General features: G+C 49.0%; 1 protein-coding gene across 4 annotated transcripts in view; it reads left to right on the top strand.

Moving 5' to 3' along the window:
• The window catches only part of LOC118146411 (uncharacterized), a 133,946-nt gene extending 115,021 nt beyond the window's left edge, over positions 1 to 18,925 (top strand). For 2 of the 4 annotated variants that reach the window (XR_013525160.1, XM_078346694.1), the window contains one exon: positions 5,285 to 18,925. The gene's annotated coding sequence lies outside the window, so the exon portion shown is untranslated. The remainder of the gene's footprint in view (positions 1 to 5,284) is intronic. The other 2 variants (XR_004732208.3, XR_013525159.1) reach the window with 2 other exon arrangements.
• Positions 18,926 to 27,062: the final 8,137 nt, after the last annotated feature.

Below are 27,062 nucleotides of genomic sequence, written 5' to 3'. Positions count from 1 at the left end.
TTACATGTGTGAGCCTCCGTGGCCTGCCTATCACCATCTCTTTAAAGAGATGCTACTTACTGCATGGCACTGTGCCTCCGTTCCCCATCTGTAAAGGGGGCTAATACCCTACCTCACGGGATTAAAGAGTGGATCTGTGCAGTTTGGGATCATAAAAAAGTGCTGGAGATGGATGGTGGCAGTTGTTGGACAATAGTGTGAATAATTTTAACGAATAAACAGTACACTTAAAAATGATCAATATGGGCCAGGTGCAGTGGCTCATGCCTGTAATCCCAGCTCTTTAGAAGGCCAAAGCAGGCAGATCCCTTGAGGTCAGGAGTTTGAGACCAGCCTGGCCAACATGGTGAAACACTGTCTCCACTAAAAATAGAGAAATTAGCTGGGTATGGTGCCAGCTGCCTGTAATCCCGGGTGCCTGTACTTGGGAGGCTGAGGCAGGAGAATCACTTGAACCAGGAGGTGTAGGTTGCAGTGAGCCAAGATCGCACCGCTGGACTCCAGCCTGGGTGGAGCGAGACTCTGTCTCAAAAAAAAAAAAAAAAAAAAAAAAAAAAAGACCAATATGGTACACTTTATGTTACAATCCTTTGACCACAGAATTTGAAAAGAGTGGATGTATGCATAGTGCCTAGAACTGCATCTGGCATGCAGCAGGCATTCAATAAATGCAAGTCATCTCCATAATGAAGAGTGGGAGCCAGATGGTGGTGACGAGCTAAGTAATGCTCATGCTCTGTGTGGTTGTGTGCCCTGGCAGCCCCTACTTCATGACACGCGCATCAATTCCTGTAAGCAGAGCCTGTCTGCCCGTGTCTTCTAGCACAGAAACTTCGTGTAATGATGGGTGGGCACTGGGGTTTTCCTCCCCACTGAAAGGAGCCACCGATGAAAGGAATATGCTTGAATTCTTCCTCCTTGATGATACTCAGGTGGCCAGAATAGGGCTTGACGCTCCCCTAGTCCCACTGGGTCCTCCCACAGTGAAAACTAGTTAGAAACAACCAGCCCCAGAGGGCACTAAATGATGAGCTGGGACGAGGGCTGACTGGCAAGGCCCCTGCTTGGTCTCCTCTAGTACTATGAGCAAACAGTTTCCTTTAGAGATGATTAAGAACATTACTGTTGCATAATTAATTGTCTTAAAACCAACCGTTCCACTTCATTGATTTGCTATTTTTAGCAAGATATTCCACAGTCTCTTTGTTTTGTTTCCAAAATAATTGAGTTACAGCTAAATTAATAAGAAGCGATCATTTCATTGCTTTAAAAGGCTTGCGTCTTCTCAGGGAAACAGGCAGAACTCAACCCAGTCTTTTGTAGCAGAGTCGGGGGACGAGCAGGGCGGGCAATAGTTACGTAAGACTTCTCTTCGAGTAAACGTTTACCTCTGATCTTTAAAAATGTTGTAAATAAATGTTGATGGGGAAATCCAGTTGAAGCCCCAGCCTGGATGTATCCCCAGTGCCTGGAAACTGACGGAGAGGAAAGGCAGGGCTGTGATGAGAGCATCACAATTTAAGCAGACTTCGCTCAAAATCACAGTGCACACGGCAAAACAGCAGCTCACATTTCAGCCTCAGAGCTTTGCTACAGTCTGTGATTATCCGTTTGAAGAGTCGGGCCGTAACTTAATTCTGTAAATCAGCATTCCTCAAAAGGAGACTTTTTTTTTTAAATTCTAGCTGGGGGGCTCTGCTGAGCCTTTTCTTGGCAGCCTGGCTTGGAAGTGGTGAGTACCTTTTCCCCTAGTCAGAGCCATAAAGACTAAGCTGAGAGATGAGAAACTTTAGCCTGTTTAAAAGAAACTCAGTCCGTATGCGGTTGCCTGACAAGACCCAGGGTGTGCTGGAGATTAAAAAATGTGATGATCACACTTTGTTTGGGACATGAGAGCGGGGAAGTGGAGGGGAACTGGCTAATTCTTTAGCAAGTGAAGGCATGTGCAAAGCCTGGATCTGAAAGACATTCTGTAAACACATTTTTACAAGCAGCATGCTGAACTGACTCGCTTGGAGTGGGAGGACTTGGTTGTAAGAGATTCTGTTAGAGATAAGACCTTTTTTAGAGCCGTGGTGTGCTGGCTACCCACACCTGGCAGGGAGAAGCAGAAGGGTTGAGAGGCACCCAGATGGGTCTTGGGAGAGAACAGATAATGTGGTTGAAACCGAGAGACCCCTTGGTGGCTCAAGAGCATTAAGATACGTATAAGCAGGCAGAGTGAGGGGAAGGAGGGCTTGGTGCCTTGGCACCAAGTGTGTGCTGGCAAATGTTTAACAACTGGCTTTTTAAGAAATGTTTTAAAAAGCCCTGATTTGTAGTTTTGCCGATTTCCATGGTGTAAATACTCTCACAATGGCTAATTTCAAGCTATCCACGTGTCTTCCCTAAACAAGGCCTTGGTAAGAGGTGCACGCTGTTGACTCCTGTGAACCAGGAAAGCCAGCTCCAGCTGGAGGATGAGGTAAACAGTGATTTTCCTGGATTTAAGGGAGAAATGAAAATGCTTAGGAAAAATAAGCTGAATGGGGAAACCTATCAGGTGTAAATTAGTCTCCGTTATTTAGCAGGGGGAGGTAGGGTGCCACCTATCATTTTTCACTGGAGGTAAGACATTTCATTCAGCAGGGATGTTTGGTGCTCTTTTTGAGAGTTTTCACATCTTGATGGGGAAAGTGAGGTCATTGTCAGTTCCTCCCAATGGTAAGCAACATGACAGACATCAAGAACAGTGACATTCTGCAAATGTTTGCCTGAGTGCCATGGTATCCCACCCACTGTGCCAGGCACGGAGTCTCTCTCTAAATAAGTGAGTCTCTAGAAACAGACATATAAACAAGTAATTAGCCTGGCATGGAGGCTCACGCCTGTAATCCCAACACTTTGGGAGGCCGAGGTGGGAAGATCACTTGAGGTCAAGAGTTCGAGACTAGCCTGACCAACATGTGAAACCCTGTCTCCACTAAAAATACAAAAATTAGCCAGACATGGTGGCAGGCACCTGTAATCCCAGCTACTCGGGATGCTGAGGCAAGAGAATCACTTGAACTTGGGAGGGGGAAGTTGCAGTGAGCAGAAGTCATCCCATTGCACTCTGTACTTCTGTACTCCAGCCTGGGCAACAGAGTGAGACTCCATCTCTAAGTAAATAAATAAATGAACAAACAAGTAATTATACTATGACAGAGACATGAATGGGAACAGTTATTCTGACCAGAATGTGCCAATAATCAGGATGAACCAATGATCTCGGAAACAAACACGCCGAAAGAAGACATGGGAGCTGAAAGTAAGTTGTTGGTTTCACTGAAACCATATCTAGCTACCATTGCTGGTGTAAGAATCTACATGGTGGCCAGGTGCGGTGGCTCACACCTGTAATCCCAGCACTTTGGGAGGCTGAGGTGGGTGATCACCTGAGGTCAGGAGTTCAAGAGGAGCCTGGCCAACATGGTGAAACCCCATCTCTACAAAAATAGAAAAATTAGCCAAGCATGATGTCTGTAATCCCAGCCACTCGTGAGGCTGAGGTGGGAGAATCTGCTTGAACCTGGGAGATGGAGATTGCAGTGAGCTGAGATTGAGCTATTGCACTCCAGCCTGGGCAACAGGCAAGACTCCATCGCAAAAAAAAAAAAGAATCTACGTGGTGACTTCCACTTCAGTGCAAGAGAATCCAGGCCTGAAGGTGATACACTACTCCGTCATTAGCAATTACATACTGTTGTGTGGCCTGGGGCAAGTTTCTTAACCTCTCTGAAGTTCACTGCCATCCCTTGTAAATTAGGATCTTTCAGAACCTCGGCAGGAGTTAGAGGCCACCTCCTCACAGCTCTTTTCTGCAATGTTCAAGGCGACAACAGCTGGGAGCTTAGCTCCCCAAGTGGGACCCAGAGACTGAGGCCAAAACGAGTGTGACCTTGAACCAGTATTCTGCTAAAGGCAGTGTGTCTTCAGCCTTTCAGGTTCACCAGCTTCATCTGTCAAATAAATATGTTGGATTTGATGATCTCTAAGCATTTTCTCTATTAAATAATAATATCTGGGGTGCCCACAACCCCTGCTTGTTGGGCCAGACCTGGTTTAGTCTTGCTCTGTTGCCCAGGCTACAGGGCAGGGGCGTGATCTCAGCTCACTGCAACCTCTGTCTCCTGGGTTCAAGTGATTCTCCTGCCTCAGCCTCTGAAGTAGCTGGGATTACAGGTGTACGCCATCACATCTGGCCAATTTTTTGTATTTTTGGTGGAGATGGTGTTTCATTATGTTGGCCAGGCTGGTCTCAAACACCTGACCACTGGTGATCCACCTGCCTCAGCCTTTCAAAGTGCTGGGATTACAGATGTGAGTCACTGCCTGGTGCTGGTATGATTATTATAATCCCCTATTCACCATCAAAAGTGTCCCTGATCTGAAATAATGTATATGGTCACCTTCAACAAATACAATTTTTCTTTTGAAACAAAGTCTCACTCTGTTTACTGGGCTGGAATGCAGTGGCAATCTCAGCTCACTGCAACCTCTGCCTCCCAGGTTCAAGTGATTCTCCTGCCTCAGCCTCCCAAGTAGCTGGGATTACAGGTGCCCTCCACTATGCCCAGCTAATTTTTTGTATTTTTAGTAGAGATGGGGTTTTACCATATTGGCCAGGCTGGTCTTGAACTCCTGACCTCGTGATTCACCCAAAGTGCTGGGATGAGCCACCGCGTCCGGCCACCAACTAACATTTTTAAAGTACTTCCTCCTGGCCAGTTACAGTGCTTTATCAATACGATTTTATTTAATCACTTCTGCTTGTGAACACATGGGTTTAGATAGCCTCAGGTCCCAGAGACAGAGCTGATACTCATACGCAGGTCCTAGGTCTGTCTGAAGCCAATGTCTTAACCCCTTTTAGCCACGATGCTTTGCCAATTCCATGTTGTTCGGTCACTCTACAAATATAGAGTGTCTGCTATCCTATTCTAGTCCTGTGGTTCAGAAAAAGTTTCCAGAAACAAGTTCAAAAAGCTCTGCCTATGAAGTTGGTTACTGCTAATAAGCGAAAAGCATGATTAATTAGGTTCATGCCCATGCACACCCTGGAAGGCTTTCGTGCATGTGTGGTGCAGATGAGGCACACGAGGCATGGAGGCACACTCGCTGCAAATGAACTCTGCCTTTTCCACTCGAGGCACTGGGGAGGCCCAAATCATCTGAAACATTAGCTTAAGCAAAGCACCAATTAAGTAGGTATCTTGGGTGCAGGGCATGTTTTGGCTTGATAATTGTTCTTTATCCCGCACAGATGTGGGTCAGATTCCCAGCGATGCCCAACTCTGATGCCGAAGAAAGCCGGGAGACTTGCGAGGGACTTAAAGAGACAGCACAGCTTTTCCAGGTAAAACTAGTTTGTTCCACACAGGAGCTCTGAGATAAAGAAACCAAAAGGAAGGTCCAATAGGAGGGTGCGAGTGAATGGTGGGAGTGGTGGGTTCTGTGTTCGCCTGCCGTCATTTGAGCAGAGTCCCCTGTGTGCCAGGTGCTGCTCTAGAAACTGATTTTGGTGTTTATACAGGCTCCTTTCTCACAACTCCCGATTGTTGTCCTTTACAACTGCAGGCCATGGCTGTCTCTTTTTTGTTTGTTTGTTTTTTGAGACAGTGTTTTGCTCTTGTTGCCCAGGCTGGAGTGCAATGGCACGATCTCGGCTCACTGCAACCTCCACCTCCTGGGTTCCAGCGATTCTCCTGCCTCAGCCTCCCAGGTAGCTGGGATTACAGGCATGTGTCACCACACCCAGCTAGTTTTGTATTTTTAGTAGAGACGGGGTTTCACCATGTTGGTCAGGCTGGTTTTGAACTCCTGACCTCAGGTGATCCACCCACCTCAGGCTCCCGAAGTGCTGGGATTACAGGTGTGAGCCACTGCGCTGGCCTCATTTTTTTGAGATGGAGTTTTGCTCTCGTTGCCCAGGCTGGAGTGCAATGGTGCGGTCTCAGCTCACAGCAACCTCTGTCTCCTGGGTTCAAACGATTCTCCTGCCTCAGTCTCCTGAGTAGCTGGGATTGCAGGCATCCGCCACCACGCCCCACTAATTTTTGTATTTTTAGTAGAGACAGGGTTTCACCATGTTGGCCAGGCTGGTCTTGAACTCCTGACCTCAGATGATCCGCCTGCCTTGGCCTCCCAAAGTGCTGGGATTACAGACATGAGCCACCTTGCCCAACCCATGGCTGACTCTTAATCAGCTTCCCTCAAACCCACAACTAAGGGTTCCCTCTGTCTATTTCAAGGCTGGGTAAACTCCAGGCTGCTAGATTGGACATGTTCATTATACTAATGGCATCTGTTTCCTCTGATCAGCACCATGATACCACAAGGAAAGCAGGCAGGCATCGTTAGCTTGGTGCACAGATGGGACCACCAGGGCCGGGAGGGTGATGCTTGTTAGGGTTTCGCTGAGGCTCAGGTGCCATTGGTTCCAAACACATGTGCTTTTCCACAGCATGCTGAGACCTGAGGGCTGAGTGCAGCTCTTTGGAACTTAGGAAGAAAGAAGTGGGACCAAGATGGGCAAAGGGGCTGGGTGCAGAGATCCATCTCGTGCTACTAGTCCAGCCCATCTCCAACCCAGCTTCATCATAGAGCTGTCCTATCTCTGCCACCACACATACCCAGCTAAGAGATAGTTCTTTTTTTAAATAGCAAAGGCAGATTTATTTGCTTAAGTTTCCTGGCAGCCCTGGCAGCTGGTTGAAACACCTGTGAGCTCTGCCGCAGCTCCTGCTAAAGCCACTTCATTGTGTTTGTAGGGTACAGCTGTGCAGCTGCCCATGGGTCTGGGCAGGCTCCTCTAACCTCTGAAGTTCTGCAGATCTTCGCAGGCTCCCTCCCCAGCCTCCCCCGGGGTGCCATCCTTGGGGCAAGCAGCTATCACCCCTGTCTGGGCTTGGTAAGGAGTAGTCTATATTGTGTGGACCTGCGCTGGAGAAAGCATGGCCCGGGGACCAGTAGACATGCAGAATCTCGGGCTCCACACCACAACGTCTGAGTCAGTTTCTTCATTGCCACAAGGTCCCCAAGTGCTCCGTGCACACACTAAAGTATGAAAGGAGTCCTGCTTTGAGACGTGGCTGCCCACCTGCAGAAGACTGCGGTCCAGGCCAGGAATGATGAGGCCCCTCACCCACTCTCCACTTCCATTGTTTCTGCTTTTGCCGCAATTGACAGTTGTCTTATTTATTTGTTTGCTTATTGTTTATCTCCCGCAGAATATAAATTATATGGGCAAAGATACTGTTTCAGTCAGTGCCGAATTCTTAGTGTCTTGCCCAGAGCTCTGCACAAGGTAGGTATCCAAAAAATATTAGTAGGTTGGCCGGTGAGTTGGATGAAGGAATGAAGGAAGGAATGAAGATAGAGAAAGGGGGAGGAAGGAGAGAAACAGGTAGGTGCTTTGGCTGACAAGTTGGCTGTCCTCCTCTTAAGATCCTTAGAGACAATTCTTGTTACTCTCACTCTCCTGTGAATGCTCTGGCCCAGGTGCAAGGCCGCTGTTAGTAGCAATGTGACAGGGAGGGGTGTAGAGTGCTTGCAAGAATTCTCCAGTCACCAGCACTGTGACTGCAGAATGTGGTTGTCACATTTATTTCAGCAGGGAAACTCTTTTGTAAATGAAACCTGATGCAGAAACCTGATCTAGGTGATGTATGTATCCAGGGGGGTTCATTGCTCTCGGGTTCCAGATCAGGGGATGCTGACATGCCCAGCTCAGGTCTCCCAACCACAAGTGCCCTGCAAGGGACAGGGTCTTCCTTGCACCCCTTCCCCTCCATCCTTCTTGTTCTCACCTGTGTTAGATTGCATGCACAAAAGCTCTTCTGTGTCTCTTCTTTCGTGAGGGAGCTTGATGGTTCATCAGGGTAAGGCCAAAGCCAGTCATGTTCCTGCAACAGAGCCAGGCTGATAGTAGTGGGCAAGCACCCTGAGTCTTCCCTGGAGCCCAGCAATCTTCCCCAGCCCCCACGAGATGGACTTTTTAACCTGCTGAACAGATAACAGCAGAAGTGCGTCTAGTGCCACAGAGCCTCCTCCCTAAGGACAACCCCTCCCCAGCTGCCTCCTTGTTGCACCTGAAGAGTTACCCAGTGACAAACCATGGTCAATAAATCTCTCCTACCCAACTTTGAAGATGAAAAAACTAAAGCCAGAGAGGAGCAGTGACCTGCCTTTGGCTCCCAGTGGCCAAGCTGGGGTGACAGTTGCTTCCCCTGGGAGATGCATAGCTCTTCCCCCAAACCCTTCTCCAGCCTGGCCCTCTCTTTGGGCAAAAGAAAAATGCTAAGCAATGGTGAGTCACTAGACTGATGATCCCTAGGGGCCAAGTCACGGAGAGGTGACTTGTTTTTCTCTGTGGTCAAGCGTCCTTCTACTGACAACCCTTCAGTAGTGTGAACTTCAGACTGATCTTTGATATTCGGTGCCTGGGTTGCCATCACAAGTGTGGGATGGCATGCAATCAGAACACAGCAGCAGGCAGCTTTGGCCCTTGAATCATTTGCTCATAAAAGATTACTTTTCAGTAGCTGCAGAATCAAAATTGTGACGGCATAATTGAGACACACAATGGATCACATGGTTCCCTTTTTTTTTTTTTTGGAGATGGAGTTTTGCTCTTGTCACCCAGGCTGGAGTGCAATGGCACGATCTCAGCTCACTACAACCTCTGCCTCCCGGGTTCAGGTGATTCTCCTGCCTCAGCTTCCCGAATAGCTGGGATTACAGGCATGTACCACCATGCCTGGCTAATTTTGTATTATTAGTAGAGATGGGGTTTCACCATGTTGGCCACCAGACTTGTCTCGAACTCAGGTAAGGAGTTCCTCAGCCTGCCTCAGCCTCCCAAAGTTCTGAGATTATAGGTGTGAGCTACCATGCCCAGCCACACATGGTTCACTTTTACAGGAAGGGACCCATTCTTGCAGGGCACTGCTGTCTTCTGTGGCCCTTCTCACACTTGTAACTGCTAGTTCAGCTCCTGCATTCCCACCTGACTCCACACACCAAGACTCACGTTTGCTGTTGTTCAGGCTCTGGCATACCAGATACTTGATAAATGTTGGCTGAATGAATGAATAAACAAATCTACAATTCAGTGGAACTCATCTGGAGTTTCTTGGTTATTTGTTGTAGGTTTGTCCACACAATGTCTTTTTATCAAATGCTCCAGTTATCTCCCAGACTTGCCTTGATGTGGAGACTAACTCTCTTTTTGGTTTCATTCTAGCTGGGTTTTAAGTTGGCTTTGGGAACACGATGCACGAGAAAGTGAAACAATATGCAGACAGCAGACAGCAGACTGCTGCACTAATGGAGACACGTGGGGGCTGTGGCCCTCCGGGGCTGCTAAGCTTAACCCTCTGAAACTGCCTTGTGGGTGAGAAATCACTTTCTGGAAATCGGGGGTGGTTTTCACCTTCCTCACTGGGGAAACATTTGAAGCTATTTCTGACGTCCACACCCATCCTCCCAGCTTGCTCAAGGAATTGTTAGAAGTGGCCTCCTAGGTATGCAGGGGGCTCCTCAGGTGTTCAGCTCAGAGATCCATGCTGGGCGCAAGATGTGATATCTGCAGTCTAGGTATGTAAAATCAGAGAGGGGATGGGTGAAAAACAAGGTTTTTAAAAAAATGTTTTTAAAAGAGGAGTTAAAAAAAAAAACAAAAAACAGGGGCAGGCTGAGTGCAGTGGCTTAAGCCTGTAATCCTAGCACTTTGGGAGGCCAAGGCAGATGGATCACCTGAGGTCAGGAGTTCAAGACCAGCCTGGCCAACATGGTGAAACCCAATCTCTACTAAAAATACAAAAATTAGCCGGGTATGGTGGTGCATGCCTATAATCCCAGCTACTCAGGAGGCTGAGGCAGGAGAATTGCTTGAACTCAGAAGGCAGAGGTTGCAGTGAGCTGAGATTGTGCCACTGCATTCCAGCCTGGGCAACAGAGTGAGACTCCATCTTAAAAAAAAAAAAGAGCAGCAAGTATGTGCCCTTCTCTTCCCTGTGCACTGTCTATGTATGTAGTTATTTTTTACTTTTTGAGGTGGAGTATCACTCTGTTACCCAGGCTGGAGTGCAGTGACACAGTCTTGGCTCACTACAGCCTCTGCCTCCCAGGTTCAAGCAATTCTGGTGCCTCAGCCTCTCAATAGCTGGGACTACAGACATGTGCCACCACACCTAATTTTTTTAAATAGACAGATTTTACCATGTTGGCTAGGCTGGTCTCGAACTCCTGACCTCAGGTGACCTGCCTGCCTCCACCTTCCAAACTGCTGGGATTACAGGTGTGAGCCACCATGCCTGGCCTATCTATGTAGTCTTAACTTACCACACATGTATTAAGCCCTAGGATGAAGTTCCATTTTATTTGGTTCACAGCATTGTCAGTTTTTTGGAAAACAAGTGTTGAATGATGTGTTTTCAGCTTGGAATTGAAAGGTGCAGCGAGGAAGTGGGTTTCCTAGTCTGATCTCACCAGGAGACTTGAAGTGGGAATTTGCAATTAAAGACTTCCTGTTTGCATGAAGAACATCCAGACTCAAAAAAAAAGAAAAGAAAAAGGTGGCTAGACCAGGTCAATGGGCTTCAAAACACAAGGCTTCCACTCCTGTCATCATTGCTCACACAGGGAGAGAAAGAGGAAGAGGTTTCTCCTGTTTCCATGGCTTTGTGTCCTCAGGCTGTTGGTCTCCCTGACAGTTGCGATGTGACTGCTTTTTCACTTGTTGTGACTCCTCACCCCAGGAACTGGGATCTTTAGCTCCATAATAATGCCGCCAAAGTGGTGTGTAATTCTCCATTTCCCTAACAGTGACCACCTGCAGTGGGTTAAAAGATGGCTGTAAGTTTCTGCCACCTCTCCCACCAAGGGGTGAAGATTCTTTCCACTCTTCTTGCATCTTGGCTGGAATATGACTTGCTTTGCTCAATAGAATGTGACAAAAGTGATGTTGCATAACTTCCAAAGTCAGGGCTTAAGAGATTTGCAGCTTTTGCTTTCCCTTGCTTGGAACACTCCCACTTGGAATTCAGCACTGTGCTGTAAGAAGCTCCAGCCTAGTGGAGAACCCATATGGAAGGAAACTGAGGTGCTTCTATTGACAATTCACCTAAGCCCCTGACTGACAGCCAGCATGAACTGCCAGCAAGGTGAATGAATGAGAGAGTGCCACTCCAGCCCAGTTGAGCTTCTAGACAAGTGTGGCCCCAGATGACATCACCATAGAACAGAAGAACCACCCAGCTGAGCCCAGTCTACCCATAGAAATGTGAGTGATGATAAATGGTTTTTGTTTTAAGCTACCATATTTTGGGATCATTTGTTATGCAGCAGTGCACAAATGAAACTTAGAGTGGGGTTTGTGAAGATTTCTGAAGGCAGAGAATGTCTTTTCCTCACTTCTTACAAAGTGCAGTGTTTGGCTAGGGTGTAAATTTCCAATGAAAACTGGACCTGGGAGGTGATTTTTTAAATATTAGAATCAAAGGGGCCCTTGCAGAACACCTTACCTACTTTTTACTCATAGGCAGGTGACCTTCCTTGTCAGCTGGAAAGCCCTGTCTTCATTCTGGCATCAATAAGCCTCTCCTTCCCTGGATGATCTTCTCAAACTATTTTCATCATGTGGATTGCATGTAAATTACTTATCTTCCCTCCCTCTACCTCCAACCTGCCAGCAACATCTGGATGCTTTTTAAAGTCAAATCTTGGTCCCCGTGGACAAAATGTCAAAGGCTGTCTCTACTCATCCTTCACATGAGTGAAGGTCAAGGAAGGCTTGGGGTACCCCAGATTTCAGGGCTGCCTCCCAGTGCTGGGTTTCCTGTGGCTGCTCCAAGCTTCACCTTGAGGAGCCCATGTTAGCAGTACCCGATGTTAGCAGTACCCCAGGCATCTCTGTCAATTCCAGGGATGCCATAGAGGCTTCAGAACTAAATGGACGTGGATCCAGTTTTATTTCAAACAATCCTCCATGAGTGGGGCAAGTGAGAGTCACTGAGAGCAGAATGAGAGCCTCTCAGGAGAGGATCAAGTAGGCATAAGACTCTCACCCTCCTGGAGTCCCCAGGTGCACCTTGCTGTGGTGTTTGTTGACAACCTTACGATGCCAGATGCTGCCAAACCACAATTCAACTTGTACTGCTGCCTGAGGTCAGGCTCCCCATTTGTCCCAGCAATCTCGTTACTGGGTGTATACCCAAAGAACTATAAATCATTCTACTATAAAGGCACATGCACACATATGTTCGTTGCAGCCCTGTGTACAATAGCAAAGACCTGGAACCAACCTAAATGCCCATCAATGATAGACTGGACAAAGAAAATGTGGTACATATATACCATGGAATACTACGCAGCCATAAAAAACGATGAGTTCGTGTCCTTTGTAGGGACTTGGATGAATCTGGAAACCATCATTCTCAGCAAACTGACACAAGAACAGAAAGCTAAACTCAATGAGAACACATGGACTCAGGGAAAGGGGGCAGTTGCAGGGGTAGGGGAGAGACAGTAGGGATGGGGAGGGATAACATGGGGAGAAATACCAGATACAGTATGCACCTAAAGTGAAAAACAAAAAAAGACCATTTCCAGGGTCAAAATTTGTACACAGGAAGCTTCCTGAGGCTTGGCCTTAAGATCCCCAGCCATGGAGGAGGGAAGAGGTAGGATTTGGTGCCAGTGAATTTGCCTGGGTCGTGGCAAAGGCACCCACCGGCTACTGTGGCCTTTCAGAGTTGTCTCTCGTTGGGTGAGGGGCCAGGCCTTTCTGTGCTCCCGACCCACCTCACCCCAACAAGTAGGGTGACCACCCATCCAGGACTAAGGGGGCTCCTGGGATGTGGTCCTTTCAGTGTCAAAACTGAGACAGTCCCTGCAAACTGGGATGAGTTGGTCACCCTAAAACCAGTGCGGGAGGGAGGGTCGTCTCTCTGCACAGGGCAGTTCCCCACGAGGGACTGGACAGAGCCTCAGCCAGCTCTCACAGCAGCGGCTCAGCCCCGAGGGAGGATCTGGGCGCCTCTGCGGCGTCCGACACTGCGATTTATTTGTTTCCTCTGAGCGTTTCTGGCTGTGTTCCTGTAAGAGCTGTGACAGGCCCAGACGTCTTTCAGGGTGTTGGGGGCATGGTGGCCCCTTCTGCCCGGGTTGCTGCGGGGAGGGGTTGGGTCTAAGGTCAGTACTGAAGGCGAAAACCTTGTTTCGTCAGAATTCCCCTTGGAACTCTGGAGACACGCTTGGAGATGGTGTGCTGTTTCCCGTAAGCCCTGCACCGCCTGTTTTTCCTCGGGGGCTGGTGCTGCTCTCCGGTTTTCTGAGCACCAGCGCAGCAGTTGGTCTGTCCGTGGGAGTCAGGCTGTCACCTCGGTGCTGACATCATGGCAGGCACTGAGACGCCTGACAAAGGGTACAGTGATTCCTGACTCTGGAGTCCTGTCACTGCTGCTGCACAAGCCCATGGCCTACGCCGGCCATTCACACAGCCTCCTTCCCTTTCCCTCCTCCTCTCTCTTCCTCTCTCCTCTCCCCTTTCTTCCTCCCCCCTGCTCCATTCTTCCTTCTCCTTTTCCAAGCACAAAACTCTGAACTCAAAGTTAATGCCACCCATTGAATGGTAGAAAGACCTTCTGGCAAATGAATCAGATCCAGGCTCTGGGTCCCTTTCTGTCACCTATTAGAAGAGGCCTTGCTGGGAGTGGTGGCTTATGCCTGTAATTCCAACACTTTGGGAGTCCAAGGTGGATGGATCACGACGTCAGGAGTTCAAGACCAGCTGGATCAACATGGTGAAACCCCATCTCTACTAAAAATACAAAAATTAGCTGGGCGTGGTGGTGCACACCTGTAGTCCCAGCTACTCGGGAGGCTGAGGCAGGAGAATCACTTGAACCCTGGGGGCGAAGGTTGCGGTGAGCCGAGATCACGCCTTTGATTAGCCTAGTGACAGCGAGATTCTATCTCAAAAACAAAACAAAACAAAAAACAAAAAGAAAAAAAAAGAAGAGGCAATCCCAGTTTAAAAGTCTCGGGGTCGTCTCTCTCCTGATCTCATCTGCTCTTGGCTAGGCTTCAGCCAGCAGGCGCTGAGCTGGATTGAAGATGATGGTGTACCTGGCTTGCACCGTGGGCCTCCTGGGTTCTGCTGGTGGCTGTACTAGAAGGATGTGCTGCTTGGACCCTCCCTCCCCCACAACCGAACAGAGAGCACTCCTTGGAGCAGAACGTTTACAGGCAGGCCCATAGGAGGGGATCCATAAACACGGTTTATTAACCAGCTGAATGGTGAGTCGTCAGGGCCAGAGCTGTGACGCTGGAAGATTCAGTCAAACATCACCACATTTGTTTATTTTTTTAAACCTTCTGAGCGAATGTATATTTCGGCATGTTTAGAGATTGACAGCCTGGGAAATGAAGTTTATTTATCCTCCAGATACACATTACATCAACAGCTGCAGCCGCCTTCCTGCCCCCTGTGGCGGTGGCTCACTGCTCTGACCTGCGGGGCTGCGCTCTGAGCCCAAAGATGGCCCCATTTAATCGCATGCTCTTCCCTTAGCGGGGCCTGGGTTGAGCCTGTGGGAGGTGAACAGCCTCCTTCGGGGACCAGGGTGAGGTTGAGACCAAGCCTCCACAATGAGTGGTGCTGACTTCCGGAATCTTCTCTGGCGGCCTCAAATCACATCCAGGTTTTCATTTATTTATTCATGTAATAAACGATTATTTTCCAGGCCCTGGGTTACACTCTGGTGATGCTGGGATAATCAGACCAGCCTCTGGGAGACCCTCCCCACCAGGGTGACAGCCTGGGGCTCAGTGTCCTGCAGGGGAGGATAACTTCCCTTGGGGACATCTTGCAACCCAAAATGAGCCTGCCTGTCTCTTCCGTCCCCCTTGCAGCAACAGCTGTCCCTCATCTTCCCGGCTCTGCTCCCATCTGCGCCTGGGGAAGAGAGCTTAAGGACTTCTCCGGAAATGAGGTGAGGTCAGGATGCTGAAGTGTTTGGAAGGCATCCGCCGGGGAATGACGGCTGAGGCCCTCACTCTCCACTGAACTCTGCTTGTGGCTGGGGACTGCTCTGTGTCTGCACGTGTTCAAATTTATTAAATGTGGAGGTGCTAAAAAAAAAACAGTGAGATTCCTGGCTGATGGAATCTATCAAACCCCTCCTCCTCCTCATTGTAAGGCAGGCCCCAACATAGTAAATGTGCAAGGGTGGTAAGCTGCCAATACCCACGGGCCCCTATGTCATGCAGACCCCAAAGAATGAGGGCCCTGGAAGGCTAACTTGGCAAGAATGTTTGGGTGGTGGTGGTGTTCTTTCTAGGAAGAGCAGTTCATGTTTACAAGGATGGTTATCAAGCCAAGATAGGAAGGGGCGCATTTTCTTGCCTGAAAATTGCTCTTCTGAATCTTTCAGCCACGGAGTCAGCGCCTTGCTGTGTCTTCCTTTCTCTCTGGCAGAGTTGAGTTTTCTGTCTGCATTTCCTAATAGACAGGCTCTGTTTCCAGCCAGCTGAGCAGCATGGTCCATTCCCATCTTTAATCACCTGCCTTGCCGATGGGTGTAGCAAGTGAGGGTGGCCTCTCCCAGAGCAGGTGGGACATGAAGAATGGCCAGGATGCGGATTTGGATTGCCTGGGAAAAGGGAACGGGTGCCGCAGACGGGGACCAGGTTGAGCAGAGGTGTGGAAGGGAAGCTGAGCATGAGATAGGAGGGGCAGTCAGGAAGGAGGCCTCGAGAGGCCTGATTTCTCAAGCTCTCATCACACATTCACTTGCTGCCCCAGTCCATGCTCACAGGGACCCAGACAGTATCTGAGACTTGACTTGCACGTTGCCAGCTGCTACTGTAGATGAAGCAGACCAGAGCAGGCCTTGTGCTTACTGCTTCTCCAGCATTACCTGTGTTTGGGGTTCCATTGTGACCACCTTCCTCCCCGCCAAAAAAATAGATGTGTGGTAGTTCTAACTTCCCATATCTAGGGATATAACCTTATTTAGAAATAAGATCTTTGATTTTGAGAGACTGAGGTGGGTGGATCATTTGAGGTCAGGAGTTTAAGACCAGCCTGGCCAACATGGTGAAACCCTGTGTCTACTAACAATACAAAAAAAAGTAGCCAGGGGGCCGGGCGCGGTGGCTCACTCCTATAATCCCAGCAATTTGGGAGGCCGAGGCAGCTGGATCACAAGGTCAAGAGATTGAGACCATCCTGGTCAACAAGGTGAAACCCCGTCTTTACTAAAAATAGAAAAATTAGCTGGGCATTGTGGCACGTGCCTGTAGTCCCAGCTACTTGGGAGGCCGAGGCAGGAGAATTGCTTGAACCCAGGAGGCAGAGGTTGCAGTGAGCCGAAATCGTGCTGTTGCAACAACAGCGAAACTCCATCTCAAAAAAAAAAAGTAGCCAGGTATGGTGACACATGCCTGTAATCCCAGCTATTTGGGAGGCTGAGGCAGAAGGATCACGTGAACCCAGGAGGCAGAGATGGTAGTGAGCTGAGATCACGCCACGGCACTCCAGCCTGGGTGACAGAGCGAGACTACATCTCAAAAAAATTAAAATAAAATAAAAAATAAGAAAAAGAGGTAAGCTCTGGCCAGTCACAATGGCTCACTCCTGTAATCCCAGCACTTTGGGAGGCCGAGGCAGACAGATCATGAAGTCAGGAGATTGAGTCACCTAACCTGGTGAAACCTCCTCTCTCTTAAAAATACAAAAAAGTAGCAGGGTGAGGTGGCTGAGGCAGGAGAATCACTTCGACCCAGGAGGCAGAGGTTGCAGTAAGCCAAGATTGCACCACTGCTCTCCAGCCTGGGCGACAGAGCGAGACTCAAAAGAGAGTCAAAAAAAAAAAATAAAAGTAAGATATTTGCAAATGTTACTGAGTTAAGATGAGGTCATTAGGGTGGGCCCTTATTCAATATGACTGTGTCCTTATACCAAGAGGAAGGTGTGGACTTAGATGCACAGGGAGGACACAGCGTGATTGAAGCCGCTGAAATGCTGCAGCAGCAAGCCAGGGCATGTCAGGGAGGACCGCAGCCACTGGGAGCGGCAGGAAGAGAGAAAGGCTTCTTTGTTAAGGCTTCAGAGGGAGCACCACCCTCTGGATAACTCGATGTGGGGCTTCTCACCTCCAGAACAGTGAGACAATAAATCGCTGTTGTTTTAAGACACCAGGTTTCTGTCCCTTTGGGAAATGGATGCGCCTTGTTTTATACCCTTCAACATCATTCCCCCACACCCCCACTGCAGGAGGCAGAATAATGATCCTCCACAGACGTCCATGGCCGCTACCCCAGAATCTGGTAAAAGGGACTTAGCAGAAGGAATTAAAGTTATCTTAAAATAGGAAGATGATTAGGGTGGACCCAGTCTAATCACATAAGCCCTTAAAAGCAGAGGACATTCTCTGGCTCGAGGCAGAAGAGAGAGGGTGGAGGAAGGAGAGAGAGAGATTCAGAGGGTGAGAGGGATGTAATGTGTCCTTGCTGGATTTGAAAATGGAGGGAAGAGTCGGGGTGGTGGCTCACGCCTGTAATCCCAGCACTTTGGGAGTCTGAGGCAGGTGGATCATGAGATCAGGAGTTCGAGACCAGCCTGGACAATGTGGCGAAACCCTGTCTCTACTAAAAATACAAAAATTAGCCAGGTGTAGTGATGGGCGCCTGTAATCCCAGCACTTTGGGAGTCTGAGGCAGGTGGATCATGAGGTCGGGAGTTGGAGACCAGCCTGGACAACGTGGCGAAACCGTCTCTACTAAAAATACAAAAATTAGCCAGGTGTAGTGACGGGTGCCTGTAATCCCAGCTATTCGGGGGGCCGAGGCAGCAGAATCGCTGGAACCTGAGAGGCGGAGGCTGCAGTGAGCCAAGGTAGCACCACTGCAAACCAGCCTGGGTGACAGAGTGAGACTCTTGTCAAGAAAGAAAAGAAGAGAGGAGAAAGGAAGGAAGGAAGAGAGAAAGAAAAAGAAAGAAAGAAATAGGCAAACAGGCTCTGAGAATCAGATCCAGGTAGGGAAGCAGGCAGGCACTGGGAACAGCCGGGAAGGTGAACAGGGCGGGCACCGTGTAGCAGCACGTTAGCTCCATTTTAGATCCGGCACTCTATTTTACCCAGGAGCTCCCACCGGATGGCAGAGCAGGGGAAGAAAGCACAGTGGCTGGCTCAGACTTTGTTGGCAATCTCTCCTAGATCCTCACCGTAGCCCTGGGCTGGAAGGCCAATGTCACATCATTCCTAGGTGACAGGGTTTCTGGGCTATGGAAATGGATGGTGGCTCTGTCTGGCTCTGTCTAGCTCCAGACACCCCTGTTTGGCGGGTAGCAAGACTCTGCCCAGGGAACTGACCACAGCTGCCCATATCACACACACACCTGATATCCCAATAGTGTGATACGCCATTCCTAACGGTGCAGGCTAAGCGTCAGGGGTTACTACTTCATTCAAGAGGAAACAGACTTAGATGATTAGTTATCACCAAATATTCAATAGTCTGTTAATACATAAACTGATCACTGTGAAACAGGCCCAAGCTGCCAAGCAGTGGCTCTGGAAACCGACCCCAAGGAAAACATGACAGAATTTCTGGTCAGGCATGCCTCCCAATACTGAAAGGGCTTTTTGGGCATAGATGTAGGCGGGAAGGAGGAGGACATTAGTTCTCAATGATTTCTGGGAAGAAGGGTTGCCTCCCTAGGACTTGCCCAGACTCGTCCACCTGGGGGTGTGGCTTCAACCAGCACTGTGGCGCCATATGCAATACAAAACACTTGGTTCCATCTGGATTTCTTTCTTTTTTTTTTTTTTTTCCCCGAGACGGAGTTTCGCTCTTGTTACCCAGGCTGGAGTGCAATAGCGCGATCTTGTCTCACCATAACCTCCGCCTCCTGGGATCAGGCAATTCTCCTGCCTCAGCCTCCTGAGTAGCTGGGATTACAGGCAGGCACTACCATGTCCAGCTAATTTTTTGTATTTTTTAATAGAGATAGCGTTTCACCATGTTGACCAGGATGGATGGTCTCGATCTCTTGACCTCGTGATCCACCCGCCTTGACCTCCCAAAGTGCTGGGATTACAGGCGTGAGCCACCGCGCCCGGCCTCCATCTGGATTTCAAATGCACAATGACTATCTTCATAGATGTATGTTCCATGCAATATTTGTTCATGCAATAGTGGGGACCTATATATACTGAAAAAAATTACTTGTCGTTCATCTGAAATTCAAGTTTGACTGGGTGTCCTGTATTTTTATCGGCTAAATTCATAGGCAGTGTTCTGAAGTTGTGTCTTAACTTATTCGGACGAGATGAGGACAACAATTATTTTAATTCCTGCTTGAAGCACACAGAGGCGTTTTTACAAAGAAAATGGAGCCTTTCCTCGCATACAGAGGATTTCTTTTTGTTTTGTTTTGTTTTGAGACAATCTTGGCTCACTGTAACCTCTCCCTTCCAAGATCAAGTGATTCTCCTGCCTCAGTCTCTCTAGTAGCTGGGATTATAGGCATGTACCACCACACCTGGCTAATTTTATATATATTTTTTTAGTAGAGCTGGGGTTTCACCGTGTTGGTCAGGTTGGGTTTGAACTCCTGACCTCAGGTGATCCACCCGCCTTGGCCTCCCAAAGCGCTGGGATTATAGGCATGAGCCACCGCGCCTGGCCTTGAGGATTTCTTTAAATAGAAATTTAAAGCAGAAGATAACTCAGTTGGCTAAGGTGAAGAATTTGCTGACCATTATGATGAGTCAACACTGGGATGAATTTCTACGTGATAGTAAGAACTTTAGAAGAATATAAGCAAGTCCTCTGCTCTAGACAGCCTAAGCTGCTACTGAAATCAATACTATTACGGGTGAATTTTGAAGATGATTACCGTTAATATTCACAGCCTACAAATAAGGCCACATAAGCTCATAAAAGCCAAGTAACGTGCCCAAGGTCACACAGCAAAGAGAAGTAGCAAGTAATATGGTCAGGGGTAGGGTAGGGTTAGATAGAGCTACAGAGAGGGAGGGCTGGATGCCTCTGGTCTAGAAATGACAGTATCAGCTGACATATATTGACCATTCACCATGCACCCAGCATCTCACCTGAACTATTCCATTCAACCTGCACAGATTGTGTGAAGCGGGTATTAGCATGACTTCATTTTACAGAAGAGAATGTGGTAAGGAGTGACCAGATAAGGCCCAGAGCAGGCAGCTGGACTCCAGATCCCATGATGTCAACCACTATAGGACAGCAGAGGGTGCAACCTGCTGTCCACAGGCCCACTAGAAAAGGGGTCAACATCTGAAAACTGGGACCATTGTCATCTGTGTGGGACGGCCAACTTCTCTGGGAAGATCAGAGGAAAGGGCCCCTTTAGCTTCTGCTCTCATTCATCAGCTGAAGCGACCGCCCCATCACCCTTCAGGGGACAGCATCAGTGAAAGTGCAGGCTCCGGGGTCAGCCCTCCCTCCTGACTGTGTTACTTTTGATGAACTCTTGTTTCCATAGCGCGATATATAAAAAGCGGGTCCACTTAGGGAGGCCGAGGCAGGCAGATCATGAGGTCAGGAGATTGAAACCATTCTGGCCAACATGATGAAAACCCATCTCAACTAAAATACAAAAAATTAGCTAGGTGTGGTGGCATGTGCCTGTAGTCCCAGCTACTGGAGAGAAGCAGGAGAATCGCTTGAACATGGGAGGTGGAGGTTGCAGTGAGCCAAAATCCAGCCATTGCACTCCAGTCTCTGCTTTGAGACAGCTCGAGACTCCATCTCAAAGAAAAAAAAAGGAGGGGGGGGGTCACAGTAGTGCTACCTCACAGGGTCCTTGTGATTGAAATGTGATCATTCATTAAAGGCCATAAATCCCAGTTGCATGGAACATGATAAGCACCCAGTAAATGTCACCCTCCAAGCACCCACTCTGTGCTAAGAGGGAAGTTGCCATGGTTCCTGCAAACGTGGAGTCTTCAAAGTTCCCACTGGCCTGATGAAAGGGCAGGACGGGGTTCCCACTCTGGGCAGGGTGACTGGCAGGGAGACACCAGAGGCAGAGGCCACCCAGAACCCTGCAGGTCCCTCTCCAGGGCAGCTGCAGGGAGACTAGGAAGGATGGAGGTGTGATGGCTTTCAAGAGGGACAGCCCAGCTGGGTGCAGTGGCACAGACCTGTAATCCCAACACTTTAAGAGGCCGAGGTGGGTGGATTACCTGAGGGCAGGAGTTCGAGACCAGCCTTGCCAACGTGGTGAAACCCTTCTCTACTAAAATTACAAAAATTAGCCGCACGTGGTGGCGCATGCCTGTAATCCCAGCTACTCTGGAGGCTGAGGCAGGAGAATCGCTTGAACTTGGGAGGCAGAGGTTAAAAAAAAACAAAAAAGAGAGAGGACAGCCCACAGCTGGGACTGCCGGGCCTCGGTGGGAGGGGAGCCCCGGAAAACGCCAGGGCCAGAAGGCCCAACAGCGGGTCGGAGGTGGGAGCTGATTTCATGGCAAAGGTGCAGAGCTGGTTCTCCGCCTTGTTGGTCCACAGGCTGGAAATGTGGGGCCGCCTCCCGGGGGCAAAGCCAGCAGCGAATGGAGAAGCAGCCCGAGGTAGCCACTGCCAGGCCCAGGCGCAGGCCGCTGCAGCACCACGTCCCTGCAAGGTCCAGCGCCCCAGCCGTCGGGGGAATGGACATTTAGTCCAGCTGTGCTTGGGCCAGCATCTGGGCTCCTGCTGCAGATCTGCCTCGACCTGGATCGCTCATCACCTGCACAGCCCGAACGACTTAAGGGATGGCCGGGGGCTGGCGGGACGCCCGTCTTCCCAGCACGGCGGCCCCCTACCTCGATGCCAGCCCCGCCACCCAAGCCCCGGGTGCCGCCCGCCGTTTGCGCGCGCGGTGCTGGCGGCCACACGGGGGCGCTGGCGCCCGCCGCGCGCCTCGCTGTGCAGAGCCCAGAGAACAAAGGGCGCCTCGGGACCTCGGCCTCCCTTACCTGGAGCCACCTGCTTCCCGGGCGCCGCGCCCCCGCACCAAGCCAGCATCCGCCACCCGCGAAGGAGTTAATTTTTTCTCAGCGCTGCTCTTAGAAATCTGTTAAGGAAATCGGTCCCCACTTGATGGCCTTTCTCCCCAGCCTGGGGACAAAATACGAGAACTCTGGGACTCTAAAAAGGTTACTGGGTTTGTGGTTTTACGATGTGTGCGGCTCTGTACTCTCCTCTCCCTCCCTGAGTTTACCAGGATCCTGGCAGCATCATTTTTCTCCCTTTGGGTTTATGAAAGTGAACTCCTTTTTTTGTTTTTGTTTTTGAGATAGAGTCTGGTTCTGCCACCCAGGCTGGAGTACAGTGGTGCGATCTCGGCTCACTGCAACCTCCGACTCCCGGGCTCGAGCAATTCTCCTGCCTCAGCCTCCCAAGTAGCTGGGATTACAGGCACGCGCCACCATGCCCGGCTAATTTTTGTGTCTTTAGTAGAGAAGGGGGTTTCACCATGTTGGCCAGGCTGGTCTTGAACTCCTGACTTCAGGTAATCCACCAGCCTCAGCCTCCCAAAGTGCTGGGATTACAGGCGTAAGCCACTGTGTACAGCGAAAGTAAACTTCTTTTCACATTTGGACATAGCAGACACACACACTCGGGAACCAGTGTAGCAAATCAAAGGCAGAAATCAAGAGAAAAGAGGAAGAACTGCATTGTGGAAATAGGTGATTGCAGGGAAAGGTAACTTCCCCACACAACTCAGTCAGCCTTGTCCTAAACTGGCTTTTATTCCCACCTTTTGGAGAGACCACACTCCTGTGTACATGTGCCTCTTTGTACTTATGCAGATGCTTGAATTAGGAAATCCTGGAGGAGGCTGAGGATAAACAATAAACAATCAATAAGCATCTATTAAAGAGCCTGTAAGGTATAAACACAGCCCCATAAACTGCTCCCACTAGCCAGGTAGTGCCAGGTCCTGGGAATCTCAAGATGGGAGAAGCAGCCCGGGGCCTTTGTGGGTGTTATCATTTAGTGGTCTCCAGGTAACCCCTTTCCACCAAGTTTGTTGTTCAAACTCCGTTTCTGCTGGCCTTTATGGGCCTGGGTGTCTTGGTTCAGTAAGCCTTTCCCTGCTCTGGCCTTAAGGCTCAAAGCACACAGCTGAGTTTCTGAGGCTTTGAGGGAGCGGGAATCCTGGAAGGGAGGAATTTAGGACCCATAGAAACTCCCACAGAGACCAGGGGCTGCTTCCGGGGGCCCCACGGTCAGAAGGTGATGGTGTGGGCTAAAGTCATTTTCTTTTTTCCTTTTTTGAGACGGAGTCTGGGTTCAAGTGATTCTCCTGCCTCAGCCTCCTGAGTAGCTGGGATTACAGGCATGCACCATCATGCCCAGCTAATTTTTGTATTTTTTAGTAGAGGTGGGGTTTCACCATGTTGGCCAGGCTGGTCTCCAACTCCTGACCTCAAGTGATCCGACCTCCTTGACCTCCCAAAGTGCTGGGATTACAGGCGTGAGCCACCACGCCCATCTAAAATCATTTTCATTGTCAACAGCAGGCATTGTGTTTGCAGAACAAAGACATGTCCTTTGTATCTCCTGCACCATTCTCCATCTAAGGAGTAGAATTCTTGTCCCTACCTCCACCCTGGTAAGGCAAGATGCCCATTTAGAGCTTGGGGAGCAGTCCAGGGATGGTGAGTCTGGGGACCTGGAGAAGGAGGGCAGGAGCAGTTCCTGAGGGCCCCTCTAACTAAGGAGGTCTTCCTGGAGGAGGAAGTGGAAAGCAGGGTGCATTCTCCAGCATAGCCCAATACAGCGTCTGCCATGGTGAAGGTGTCTTAGAATCCTGCACTGTCCAATGTAGTGATCCGGCCCCATGTGACTGTTGAGCACTTGAATTGTGGCTAGTGCTACTGAGGAGCTGACGTTGAAGTCTTTTTTCATTTTAATTGATTTAACTTTAAATAATCCCATTGGCTGACAGTTAAAGGTATAGGACAGCACAGCTCCAGGCAGCGATGAGGGCATGGGTGGAGGGTGGGAGCAGAAGAGATATCATTGCTAATCTCATCTTCATTTACCCCACCCTGGCTAAAACGGCTTGCATAGTTTCTGTCCGGTTAGCTGCAGAAGCCTTGCTGTGGTGGAAGTGGTGGATGTGTGGAGGGCGGAGTGGTTGAGAGGCATGGAGTCTTACAGCCGAGAAATGACATGCCATAAATTGCCCTTAAACAGCAATGGGCTAGGGATTAGAGAACTGTTCCGGTAGACACTCGTTACCAGTAGACAGAGGTCAACAGCAGGGTTCCGAGGCTAGGGTTTCAGAATACTTTAAAGAGAATGGTCCCTTCCTATAACTCCAGGGCGACCTTCGGTGGTGGGTGGGCACCAGGCTTTCAGCTCCTGTGGGTCTCCAGCTGGAGGCAGGGATGTTCAGAGATAGGCCAGAAATCAGACACATTTATTGTTAAGATTGAGGGGGACACCTCAATTATGCAAAAGAAGGTGAAGCCAAGGGTCAGGGTGGGATGGGGCTTGTTCAGCAGCCTTCCTAGACTTTCATGGTTAGCCCTTGACAACGTTGGGATGAAAACCCAGGTCTTGGGGACCCTGCCTCGGTGCTGTTTCTACCTGTACCACATTACTTGTCAAAAATACCTTGAGATCTTGGCCACTGTCATGTTACATGCAGCTAATTTGGCCAACCAGTTAATTGACCTATCCGTTTTCCTTCATAGGTTCAGATTGGCAGGAGCCAAAGGTAGGGGTGTGCTTGTGGCCACAGTGATGGCACAAGGGGCAGTGCTGGGGCCAGAGTCCATAATGGCCTCCACTGGAGTCCCCCAGGTTTTAACTGTGAAATTGTTTAAACATTCATTAAGTTGGGTGAATAGTGCAATAAGCAATGGATGCTGTCAACTTAGAGTGTCAAGAGTTAACATTTTGCATATCTGCTTTATCTGTGATGTTTGTGCTCTTTCTCTTTTCCTGTGCTACTTGAAAGTCAGTTGTAAACATCAAGACATTTCAACTTTAAACTTTGGCATGGATCTCATAATAATACAGAAAATTTCCTACAAAATCAAGTTGTCATAATCTGATCTACGTGATTGAACAACAATCTCTAATATTCAGTATCTAATAGTAATATGATCCCCTATCTGGACCATATTAAACTTTTCCCAATTATCCTCCCTCCCTATCTTTTATAGTGATTTTGCTCTTTTATTTAATTTTTTTTTTTTAAAAACACAGAACGTATTCAAGGTTCCCAAATTGCCCTCAGTTGCATTTTGAACAACAAACCCAATTATCTGTTTTTTTTTATTTTTGAGATGGAATCTTGCTCTGTCGCCAGGCTGGAGTGCAGTGGCGAGGTCTCAGCTCACTGCAACCTCTACTTCCCGGGTTCAAGTGATTCCTCTGCCTCAGCCTCCGGAGTAGCTGGGATTATAGGCGCATGCCACCTCACTTGGCTAACTTTTTGTATTTTAGTAGAGAGTGGGTTTCACCATGTTGGCCAGAATGGTCAGGATCTCCTGGTGTCCTGATCTGCCTGCCTTGGCCTCCCAAAGTGCTGGGATTGTAGGCGTGAGCCACTGCACCCAGTGTTTGTTTATTTTTGTTTTTTTTCCTTCTTTTTTGTTGTTGTTTTTTGGAGGGGGAAGCGGAATCTTGCTCCGTCACCCAGGCTGGAGTGCAATGGCGCAATCTCTGCTCACTGCAACCTCCGTCTTTTGGATTCAAGGAATTCTCCTGCTTCAGCCTCCTGAATAGCTGGGATTACAGGTGCACGCCACCATGCACAACTAATTTTGGTATTCTTAGTAGAGATGGGGAGTTTCACCATTTTGGTCAGGCTGGTCTCACCCCTGACCTTGTGATCCGCCCACCTTGGCCTCCCAAAGTGCTGGGATTACAGGCGTGAGCCACCGCGCCCGGCCTTACCCATTTGTAAATAGCAAATGTGTGGCAGAATTTTAAGTCTTAATTTCTCAAATGAAAGTCTTGGTAATTCTTATAAATTTTACACTTCCATTTGTTACTGACAGTAATCATTCTGTGAACCACAGATTGCTCCTGTATTCGTCCCCTATTGTGAAGACTATGCAAATTCATCAGATGAAACTATAGGTGGATCATTTGAGGCCTGGAGTTCAAGACCAGCCTGGCCAACGTGGCAAAACCCCGTCTCTACTAAAAATACCAAAATTAGCTGGGTGTGGTGTCGGGTGCCTATAGTCCCAGGTACTTTGGAGGCTGAGGCAGGAGAATAGCTCAAACCCACGAGGTGGAGGTTGCAGTGAGCCAAGATGGCACCACTACACTCCAGCCTGGGCGACAGAGTGGGGGAAAAAAGTATGAACAATAATAGCTAATAACAAAATAGCACAATTATAATAATATACTCTAATAAAAGTTACATGAATGTGGTCTCTTAATTAAAATGTCTCTTTTTTTATTTTTATTGAGACATAGTCTCACTCTGTCACCCAGGCTGGAGTGCAGTGGCCCGATTTTGGCTCACCGAAATCTCCACCACCGGGGTTTAAGTTAAGATTTTCATGCCTCAGCCTCCCAAGTAGCTGGGACTATAGGCAAATGCCACCATGCCTAGCTAATTTTTTTGTATTTTTAGTAGAGACGGGGTTTCGCCACGTTGGCCAAGCTGGTCTCAAGCTCCTGACCTCAGGTGATCTACCTGCCTTAGCCTCCTAAAGTGCTGGGATTATAAGCGTGAGCCCAAAATATCTTACCTATTCTCAAACTGTGGCTGACCTCAGGTAACTGAAAGCGTGGCAAGGGAAACCGCATATCAGGGTGGACTACCTGTGTATGGCTAGTAATCGTCATAGAAAACACACAGCCTTGCTCATGCGCCAAAGTTTCTCAGAACAATGAGGACCATCTGAATAAAAACCTGTAAGTGAAGCCGGGCATGGTGGCTCATGCCTGTAATCTTAGTGGTTTAAGAGGCCAAGGAGGCAGGATGGCTTAAGGCCAGGAGTTTGAGACCAGCCTGAGCCACATAG

Source organism: Callithrix jacchus, chromosome 12 (assembly GCF_049354715.1).
Source record: "Callithrix jacchus isolate 240 chromosome 12, calJac240_pri, whole genome shotgun sequence".
NCBI lineage: Eukaryota > Metazoa > Chordata > Mammalia > Primates > Cebidae > Callithrix > Callithrix jacchus.
The sequence above is the reverse complement of the archived record's forward strand: the minus strand, read 5'-3'. Positions and strand labels throughout refer to the sequence as shown.